General features: G+C 41.1%; 1 pseudogene; it reads right to left on the bottom strand.

The window, feature by feature from the left end:
• Positions 1 to 4367: 4367 nt before the first annotated feature.
• On the bottom strand, positions 4368 to 9215 carry LOC136533267 (uncharacterized; annotated as a pseudogene).
• Between the last annotated feature and the right edge of the window lie 2508 nt (positions 9216 to 11723).

Consider the following 11723-nt stretch of genomic DNA (forward strand, 5'->3'; position numbering starts at 1 on the left):
ACGTGTACACGCACACAACACGAAAAAAGTGTATAGTTGGCACGTCACCGCATGAAGAGGCTAGTCTGCCCATGGGATCGAAACTGGGGTATTATCCACGTGGTTTTAGTAAAGGTCTGTATAAGATAATTTAAGACCCCCGACCATCGCACTTAATTACCGGTGCATGCATGCTTCGCACGCCCAATATATTATAAGAGAGAAGAATTGGGCATGTGGCTGTAATAAACATATACTAAAATGTAATGAAATATGACAAATTAAATCGATAGACATAGAATAATTTGAATATATAAACAAAACGAATGCAACAAATGGAATCTAGCTACCTTTGTTTTTTCATCAGATTGCCCCCGCCTGGTTCGGCACCAGTTATCATTGGCCTCATTCTGATATTGAGTTTGAGTATACGCCAGCACAGCACGTGGTGTTGCCTGCCTTGGTGCTGTAGACTCTAGTGTGTATGTATATATAATGCTTTGTAAAGTCGATCGAGTGATTGACAGGTTTTGATATACTTTATTAAGTGCCACTGGGTGCTTGCTTCAGTAGACAGCAAAGTTCATGTACGTATAAAATGCTTGCTTGAATAGAGAGCAAGTGTTTATATGTGTAACATTTAAGCTTAATGTGCTTTATAATATGGACAAATCAACGCCCTGTTCGCTGGGCTTATAAGCCGTACATTTTCAGCCAACGAACAATATTTTTCTCTCACAATAAATCAGCCAACAGTACTTTCAGCCATGGCTTATCAGCCAAGCGAACATGGCATCAAATTATTATGAAAAAATTATAGTAGCAAAGTAGCACTAGTCTCCGTAGATAGACAACACTTTTTCTTATCCGTCTAAATTTATCTGTGAAAGATTCTTTAACTAATATATTGCCTAACCAATTAGAATCCTCAACAGCACGCATGTGCCAAAGGGAATAAATCTAACTACCTGTCCGGACAAGAAAATGTGCCGCCCTAAACACAGCAAACTCCTATGCAGCATCCACCACAGCGTACATACGGCACACTATCGTAGTCAAAAATACATTCTCACAACTATAAGCTGCAACTCCAGTATCCTTTTATGGATGATGTGTCCACTGTGTTGTCCATCTCTTCACTCCCCTCACCTTGTTGGTGGATGGATACCCTTCACAAATTTTAATGTAAACTGGGCTGTTTGATAACCGGTGTTGCAGCACATAGTTGTCAGAAGTACAACATCACCCTTTCATGGTGAGTTGGGGACATATACAATTGGTTATTCGTTTTCAAGCAAACTAGTAAGAGTCATCAAAATTCTCACTAGGGAGAGACTCCGTCGCCAGATTGGACGCACCCTAGGTTTTCCTTAGGTCCACTACTACAGACTGAGCTATCACAGCACCCTTCATCACCACAGGTTTTTCCATAATCGACGGTGGAACAATCTCACTGCCGGTTAGAGGGACAGTGGGGCTTGGAGAGCAATTAATCTGGCGGTGAAAAGTTCTATCACCACCGAGTGACCGTTGGATTTGGCGGTGATGTTGAGGGTATGTTTCGCTGCCGTATTATACGCAGAGGAGGCTGTGATACCTGTTACGGCCACAGGCCCTAAATGACCCATGGTAGACCCGCAGTCAAAAGTGGTTGCGACTGTTGAATGTTCCAACTACCCCTTTAATTTCGTCACCGATACTTCCGCGGAGAGAAGCCTTTACATAAACTTCGCGCGTCCTGCTCTCTAAAACCACCCATCTTCTTTCTTCATCCCATTCTGCCAACTTCGTCTACCATGTCGTACTTCAAGCTTCCCGACAATGACTCACCCGACAAGGATGAGGTGCAGCAGCCACGGCCCTTGAGCGTTGAGGGCTCCACCGACTTAAGGTCTCCGGATCAGAGTCCTCCCTGGTCCTCTGAGGAGGAGAGCTTCGAGGACGCCTACAGTGCCTCGAAGGACGACGACTATGATGGTGTCACCGACGCCGAGGAGGAGGAGCAGGAGGACGACGACGTTGATGACAATGAGCCTCCAGCCAAGCAGCGGAGGAAGGATGATCCTCGCTCTGACAGCGAGGATTTTCTTAGATTTAGTTTAGATTTATTAATTTTATTAGTTTAGTTCTCTGACAAGGAATGATCCAGTGGAGTACAATGTACTCCATTGAATCTCTTTTTAATGAATCATGAATGAAAATTACTTTGTTTGTCTAATATATATATATATATATATATATATTCTCTAATGTCACGTTCGTAATGTACAAATTAAAAGTGAGAATCACTTGGAACCAAATTGGAAAGAATGGGAACCGATTTGTGTTCCATGTTTACAAGAATATAATCACTACTTTAATTGCGCCTATAAACAACAAAATAAATAGATAAATGGTTATAAATAAACTATCCAATTATCATTAGTTTATAAGTATAATCATTAAAAAATAAAATAAATAGATGATCATAGTGTAATTTGGGAGACCACGTCATGTTTAATTGCGCATTGTAAAAGAGAATGGATGGAGAATGCTTCATTTAGCGTGTTTGCGACTTAGGTGTTCAACCGCTGACAACCACCATATGATACAGTTCTGTTAGTACGGCAAAGGTCCGCTTAATATGAATACTGTTAAACTTATCACCAATCGTCTGTCCTCCCTGCCAATAAATCATGACCGTCTGTGTCGCTGATACCTAGAATCACCTGGCCCTTTCCCCAACTACACTCGGCCCCTATCGATGGCGGTTCCTCCCACAAGAAAACCCCAATGCAAATCGCTTAGTTTTCCCCACCCTGTGGTTCCCATTCATTACATCCTGGCGCTAGTGGAAGTTTCTTCTCCTCTACGCCATTTCCCTGCATCCTCGATCATACATTGTCCCCAAGGTAAGCACCTGCAAAGGTATCTTTGCCGAGTGTTTTTTTTACACTCGGCAAAGAGCTTCTTTGCCGATTGTTTTTTTTTTTGACACTCGGCAAAGAGCTTCTTTGCCGAGTGTTATACTCGGCAAAGAAAATTTCAAAGCACATTTTGAAGCAGTAAATTAATTCAAATGAAAAAGTTTTCAACTACAAAGTTGTATAACTCATCAAGATGTACAATGTTTGTTTTGGTCTTTTCTTCATACGACAAAGTGAAAATAAATTTGTTCACAAATCTAACATATCTCTCTTGTAGTTTATGAAACTACAAGAGAGATATATAAGATTTGTGAACAATGTTAGAACGACCATGTCGGATGAACAGATGACCAAACAACCAAAATAAACTTTGTAGATCTCGAAAAGTTATGAAACTTTGTAATCGGCAACTTTTTGATTTGAAAACATCTTGTCCTACAAAACTGCGTTTGAATTTCAAAATTTTAAAATTCAAACTTTTCAAACGACCTCGGATGAAAAAACAACCAAAATAAACTCTGTAGATCTCGAAAAGTTATGAAACATTGTAGTTGACAACTTTTTGATTTGAAAACATCTTGTCATGCAAAACTGTGTTTGAATTTCAAAATTTTAAAATTCAAATTTTGTAAACGACCTCGGATGGAAAAACTTCCTAAACTAAAAGTGTAGATCTCGAAAAGTTATGAAACTTTGTAGTTTACAACTTTTTGATTTGAAAACATCTTGTCATGCAAAACCGTGTTTGAATTTCAAAATTTTAAAATTCAAATTTTGTAAACGACCTCGGATGGAAAAACTTCCTAAACTAAAAGTGTAGATCTTGAAAAGTTATGAAACTTTGTAGTTTACAACTTTTTTATTTGAATTCGTTTAGGGCCTTAAACATGCAATTTACACTCGGTTTAGTATAATATATTGGGAACTAAAACGGAATCCAGACACAAGTGAGAGTGTGGTGTAGTGGTAGAGGAGGTACGTGCACAGCGGGAGGTCTCGGGTTCGAATGGTGTCGGCCGCGTAGCCATGAAATTCACGCGAAAAATGTCGGAGATGGGTGGGCGCTGGCCAATGGGGGCCTCCATCGATTCCATTTTTTTTTGGGTAAAAATTCCCATTTTTTCGGGTTTTTTTCGGTTTCAACTTTGCCGAGTGTCGGGCACTCGGCAAAGGCTTTGCCGAGTGCCCGATAAAAGACACTCGGCAAAGTTGGCTTTGCCGTCACTGTTTTTGGCGAGTGCTGTTCGCCGAGTGTTACACTCGGCGAACCATTTGCCGAGTGTTTTAAGTCTTTTGCCGAGTGTTTCGGGCACTCGGCAAACTCAAGGAGTCCGGTAGTGTGTTGCATAGCTAAAGCAAATACTAGAGTAAATAAAGAACCTTCTAGTTGAGCATATGAATGCAAATTTTATAATGTGTGACAAAAAACTAGTGAACCATAAAAACCTCAATTATTTGCAGCTAAACTAGCCTGAGATGAACTTATCCCAAGATGAACTTACAATTAAAGTGGACTCCTAGAAATGTTGGGGAGTGAGCTGTAGGATCTGGATTCGAGTTTTGGAGTTTAGGAGCAATAATCCATGTGTAGAGCATCAGCCAAGCTATTTGGAGATCATTGAATACAGCCTGGGACCAGTCAACAACTCCGAACAATTGGTGATCCATTGTCCTCTTGATGTCAACTGAACCAATGGTGTTACTGCTGCTGGGAAGTAGAAGCCTGTTGCAAATTACCATGAAGAAGCATCTCTTCATGAGGGGTTCACATTTCCCTTTAAGATCTCTTGTTGCAGGTTTGATATATGTATGTCACAATCTTCAGTGAGACTTTGGTTAAGATCAGACATAAGCTGCTGGCAAAATATGATACCTTCCTTCCATGAGTATTGCTTGAAGTTTTCACCACGTATAGGCAAACCACGAACCATTCTAATTATTTGTGGGGTGATAGGAAGGACCTTGCCTGCACCAATCCTAATTAGCATACGATCAGGGTCAGTGTGGTCTAATAGCCAGGTTAGCAGATTCTTGTTCTCTACAGCATCGATCTTCATTCTCAGCAAATGACCAAACCCATCAGCTTCGATAGCAGCATATTGCTGTGGGTTCAACAAGTTAGTGGTGAAAAGAACATCTCTGGAATTGCACCGAACATTTACAATGGAAGAACGGCTGGTAGCTCTCTTTTTCCTTTGTCTTGCCTGGGATAAATAACAAGAATTTTAGAAATAGTAAGGACAAGAATGGATAAAAAAGAAGAGACACTCGAAATTCTGAGAAGCACTGTAGAAATGATAAACTGATGCATGGGTAGTCGAGAAGAAGACAGATTTCTAAAAAACTAATAATTAGGGAAAGGGATGTAGGAATGATAAACTAATGCAGGGGTAGTGTAGTTGAAAAAAAAATTGCAGGGGTAGTAGAAAGCAAAACAGATATAGAAAAGTAGAGATTTGGCAACAAAACATGATAGTAGATTTGTGGTATATTGAAGGAAAAAACAAACAAGTGATACATACGAAGAGGAGCTTTAGAATGATAACTCTTATGAAAAGAAAGTGCAGAAGTAAATAAATGGTATACACCTCTGTACATGCACCGGTCGACAATCCTGCTCGTGTTTGCCTAGTTTTCCTCGGACCAACATCCTTAGATTTGTCGATGTGTGAGGATGAACGGGTGTTGGGAATGGGCATGAAGTCGTCGTCATCACTGTCATGACCCGCTGCAGAAGGCAACACATGCTCTGGTCGAATATGATGCTCAAACCTAAAAAAAGGCCACGAACAGATAAACTTTAACAACAGACTAAGAATTAACATTAATCGGTGATTCTCGGAAATAAATAGAATTATAATAAATTGAAACACGTATGAACCTCTCCTGCGAGCTCTCAAAAACCACCCTCTTAAGGTTACATGGGACCCTATCCATAGTACACTGAGCAGCATGAGTCCTAAAAACAAATAGAAAAAAAAATGATCCATGAACTTTTGGGAAAAAAATAAAACCAGGGGTATGGTTAAATAGGAGATAGAAGAAGGAGATTTTTGTGTAGCATGTTAGTACATAATATACAAATTGGAAGAGTACACTGATATGCCTCAGACGATTATGATTGGTGGGAAATTTGGTACACAAGATTGTAAGAAAACAATACCTTCTCTGAGAGTGGTCACGGGAAGTAGGTGCTACCGCAGGGTTCTTAGAAGGGGAATACCTTGCATCTGAATACCAAAAGGACCAGACAAGGAAAATAATAAACAACAAAGGTAGATGGTTTTAAAGAATAGAAAAATCTTGTGAGATAACTACAGAGATACATTACACATACACATGGCTGAAAAGTGAAATTAGATTACCACTATTACCACTAGTATTCCTACTGCTACAGAGTCCATAACTACTACTAGTAGTTCAAGCATATTTAGTTGCAGCATTAGATGAAGCGGATAGGCACACAACTCATGTGAAAAATGCTGAAATGAACCATACAGAATGCATACTGAATCACTGAATGTGTGCACGACCTAAACATATTACTTATTTTAACTATGCACTAAATTTGTAAATAATCAGGGCTTAAGTGCCATCTACCTGAACACCCTCTTGGAACTTGAATTGTTCTTTTTTGTAAAAAGCATTAGCACAAATAAGAAAGAAGCATAAATACAAGCCCATCTCTAGTAATATCCTTATCTGTATTTTTGTCATCATATTTAAATTAGTTTATCCTATTTTCTTTAGATAAACACCTATCTTTGATCTAGATTCTAAAGAATATTTTGACCTATTGATCAAGATATCTTGAAAATTCTCTCTATAATATCCATAGCCTTGTATTTTTCCTACAAATCATCAGAATTCCAATTTAAGATAGTATGAAAGTGGAATCAGAAATAGTAGGATAGTTGTCTGCCATTTGATTAATGATTTCTGATCATGTACACAGTTTAGTACTTTTTTTATTTTATAAATTGTGCTCCAAACACATAGTTAAATCCAGAATAGCAGCACAGGCATTTAGAACATAGATGGAGGAACGCATAGTTGCATATGGAATAGTCCACACAAACATGTTGCTTAACTAAGTCTAATAGTTGCCCCCCAATGGATGAGGGATGATCAAACATCAACAGTTGAACACACATGATTGAAGCTCTTAATTTATGACTATATGATAATATGCTAATTCGATAAACTGGAAATCAGAGAGATGGACAGCAAATCGACTTTTAAAAATCTGGAGTACCTTTTGATGATGAGATCAAGTGATAAAATTCAAAGATGACACTCCATATAGATCTTGGTGAGATTGTTAAGGTCCTCCTAAACAAACAGACAAGCGGACATTCAGAAAGTCACCTATAAAACAATCTTATACCTATAAAAATTTAGTGATTAACAAGTTCAGTATTATTTTGATAGAAGTTGACAGTTTCAGTTTTGTTTAGTTTTTGTGATAGATACAAAAATGGGATCCTGATAAAATATGTAGATTTCACAAGCAGTGGTATTATAATGCTAATGCTACTTCTTATCTGGTGGGGAAACATTCTGCCATATCAGATAGCAATTTCAGCATTACAAGACGTGTTAGTGGTAGATAGCAAGAATTTTTTTTCATAACTTCGAATGGGCTGTCACAAGCCATCAACTAAAGGGCCCAACATGTGTGAACTCATCGGCTCAAAAGGAAATAGAAAAAGGCAGACCAAAATGTGGGGCGACCTCACATTGCAGGCTTGCACAGGCCACAGAGCTGCTGCACGAGGTAACCATGATAGCAGTCACCGGCTCACATCTCCTTTCCGCGGTCCACCTCATGAGTCCACTCTTTCATCTGCTGACACCTGCATCAACACCACAGTCTAAAATGTGACATTGAAACTTTTGATTTCTAAGAATATATGTAACCTCAAATAAAAATACATATGTTGTACTGTAACTAATTGTTTTAAAAATGGGAGTGGGAGAGTCCCGGCCTTTCAAGAAGGCTTAAATGTTGGTACCTACTAGAATTGAACTCACAGCCTCAAAGAGCAGCACTCTAGCCTGCCTCCTATGACCAGCCGACCACACAACCCTCCGTCAATGTAAATGTGTTTTCAATGAAGAATCCAGAAGTACTAATTCTATTTTCTCAATCCACACAGTAATTGACATATTTAATGATTAATTAAATTGACTATTTGACCAACAGAGATGAGATCCTACAACTTGTAGTTGGAATCTGAGGGAGAAAAGATCAAGGTTCGATATCTAGTTCGTTATTGCCAGCCAAAGGAGAACTTCAAACATATTCACATGGATGCAGAAGGCAAAACGTTAATCCTTTATACATGTGCAATCGAAAGTGCCATTGACAGTTGTTAAATGCAGGACAACTATATGGTTCAGCTACCAAGCATTAGCATGTCATTTTCAACCAGGAATGCTACATATAAAAAATACAGTAATTACCAAATTAGAATAATAATCCGTCACTTCTGGCCTTACTGAGTCCATATCCCATTAATTTACATCTGGCTTGTACCTACAAGAAGATAAGAAATAATAGATAAACAACTCCGAGAATCCTTCCCAACTACCTACAAATCAAACTGTCAAAAATCTCTTCCAAAAACTAACCAACCATGCTCCTTTGCCAGCTGGAATATTCCCACACACTATCTTGAGCTGATTAACTATGATTGAATTAACAATTTTCAAACCTGAGAAGAAATGAATAGAAGCTCTCAAACACAAGGCAAACTACCAATAACCAAAGACAAAAGAGTGCACCATAAAGACCCTGTGGGACACATATTCAACATGAGAAACAAGCATAGATTTATCATCATTATTCATTATTAGTGATTTCATTGAATTGAAAGACATAAAAAAACTAGGCATTCTATGGCAACATATAGCAACTACAACATAATGGGAAGTGGCAATACCAGCTAAAAAATGTATTCCAAAGTCCAAAGTGGCAAGGCAGATGCAGCATGCAGTAAACATTTTGGTAATCAATGTAGTTGGAAATCGATTTCCGCAAGGCACCCCTTACCACCGTGTGATTATGCAAACAGCTATGTCACTCTCATGGCGCAATTGCGCACAAGCAGACAACTACGACATGACACTCAAGATTGTCTCTGGTGCTTTCCATTGAGCATATGATGAGCAATTTAGTCGAACACATGCACGCACACAGGCGAGATACGACGTAACGGATGAGCAACGGAAGGACAGGCGAAGTTGAGATTTGCTCACCTGGTGTGGATCTTGGCAGGGTCCTGATCTGGGAGGAGCTCCGGCGTCCGTCTAAGGCGCAGTTGGCATCCTCGTCCGCGTACACGAGCAGGCGCACTGACCTTATGCCAAAACAAGAGCACACACGAATCAGGGCTCCTCCACCTTGGATCTGCGAGGACTGAGATAGATAGATAGATAGAGAGAGAGTTTAGGGCGGGAGAGATAGGGCTGGGGCTCACCTGCTCGCGCCGCCCCCAATAGGGCCGGCCGCCTCGTTCGCTCGCGCTGCCCCCTCACCTACTCACGATGCCCCCGATAGGGCCAACAGTAGACCACAGACCACGGAACCCGTGCGCTTGCCTAGGAGTGGCAGGCGCAAGACGGTGAAGCAGCACCAGCGCTATGGCGAGGGCGCGGACGGGCGGCGCGTTGTGTCTGCGGTCTGGATGATGGCACACATCGTTGGGCAGCGGCGCGGCGGGGCGGGATGCTGGGGCACGCTGACGGCACCCGACACGGCAGAGCGCCAGCCGACGGCGGTGGTAGGGAGAGGGAACGGACGGGTGGTGCCGGCGGAGGGAGGGAAGGAGGTGACCGAGCCGATGGGGTCTAGAACCGCAAAGAAATCGTGGGTGGGTGGGGGGAGCTTAGGAGCTGCCGCTCAACCTCTTCGGTGGGTGGGCCGGGCCAGTGAGCCTCATGCCCGAACGGCAGGGTGGGCCTGTTTGCCTGCCTAAATAGTACGCTGGGTACTGAATAACTATTTGGTACCCAGATACCATATATATATATATGTTTTGATTCTCTAATGTCACGTTCGTAGTGTACAAATTAAAAGTGAGAATCACTTGGAACCAAATTGGAAAGAATGGGAACCGATTTGTGTTCCATGTTTACAAGAATATAATCACTACTTTAATTGCGCCTATAAACAACAAAATAAATAGATAAATGGTTATAAATAAACTATACAATTATCATTAGTTTACAAGTATAATCATTAAAAAATAAAATAAATAGATGATCATAGTGTAATTTGGGAGACCGTGTCATGTTTAATTGCGCATTATAAAAGAGAATGGAGGTAGAATGTTTCATTTAGCGTGTTTGCGACTTAGTTGTTCAACCGCTGACAACCACCATATGATACAGTTGGGTTAGTACGGCAAAGGTCCGCTTAATACGAATACTATTAAACTTACCACCAGCTGTCTGTCCTCCCTGTCAATAAATCATGACCGTCTGTGTCGCTGATACCTAGAATCACCTGGCCCTTTCCCCAACTACACTTGGCCCCTATCGATGGCGGTTCCTCCCACAAGAAAACCCCAATGCAAATCGCTTAGTTCTCTCCACCCTGTGGTTCCCATTCATTAAATCCCGGCGCCAGTGGAAGTTTCTTCTCCTCTACGCCGTTTCCCTGCATCCTCGATCATACATTGTCCCCAAGGTAAGCACCTACGAAGGTTATATGGCCATCCCGGCAAGATTGCCCATTCTTATGTTTGCATTTGATTCCAATTGATTTCGGTACTTAGGGCTACAATTAAATGCTGAGCGCATCAGATGATATCTCCATTTCCTATTATGGTAAACTTAGTTTGGTTCATATTAGGAATTTCTTGATTATAACAGATGTCTTACCATGGAAGAAGTGTTTTCCATGCGAGCAACCTCGCCTTTTGGCTCTTAGGGGTAGTACCAGGAGCACAACAATTGTTGTTTGCTACTTGGAGCCGTTGTATTCAACAAGAAGTGAGGGTTGGTTGTTTAAGCTATTGTTCCTCACTTTCTTGGTCCACAAAGTTTCACTAGAATTGTTGAAGACCCTGTTTGTGGAGATTTTTTTTTGCTTTGCACCTTTGGACAGCAAGCATCCACACTTTCTAGGTTTAGTATCAACGTGGACAGAGATGTTGTCGTCTTCACTTCGGTTCACTACCTCTGTCATTGGGGGGCACATGTACCCATCGAGAACCTTAGCAATTTCTGACGTATTCCACATTTTACTTTGATATTAATTAAGTTTTTATGTACTACCACTATGAACTGATGCCTCTACATTCGTATGTATGAGTACTGAATCATGTTTGAACTCTTATTTTGCTTGAAATCTTAACCGAATGTGAGCCTCGTGAGATTGTTCTATGTGTTGGTATTCATTGTGGTGCAAGTGTACTCCTCTATGTCAGCACAAACGGCCAAAATGACCCTTCTCAGCCGCATAATACCATGAACCAACGCTGACAGGCAACCTCCATACAGCCGGGATGGGGAGGGTTTTTCATGACCAGTTGGCGGGAATGAAATAGCGTGGACAAAGACCCGTGCCACCTCAGTACGTAGAGTGTTCAATATTGAACCCAGAGTGCTTGATGGCGGGATCTAGCTCCAACTCGTCATTGTGGTCTACAGCATCCGGGACCGGCATGGTGAGAAGGACACCGTCTTCCAACGTCGCAGAATACAATAGGAGGGGACCGCCCATCCTGTATCGTGACAGCCCCTTTGCATACCAGCCAGCAATTGTGTGCCGCTGCGGCCTAATGAAGGCAGCTCGGTGGATTTCTTGGAGTGATGGGAACCCAGGTCATC

The sequence above is a fragment of the Miscanthus floridulus genome, unplaced genomic scaffold (assembly GCF_019320115.1).
Source record: "Miscanthus floridulus cultivar M001 unplaced genomic scaffold, ASM1932011v1 fs_832_1_2, whole genome shotgun sequence".
In the NCBI taxonomy this organism is placed as follows: domain Eukaryota; kingdom Viridiplantae; phylum Streptophyta; class Magnoliopsida; order Poales; family Poaceae; genus Miscanthus; species Miscanthus floridulus.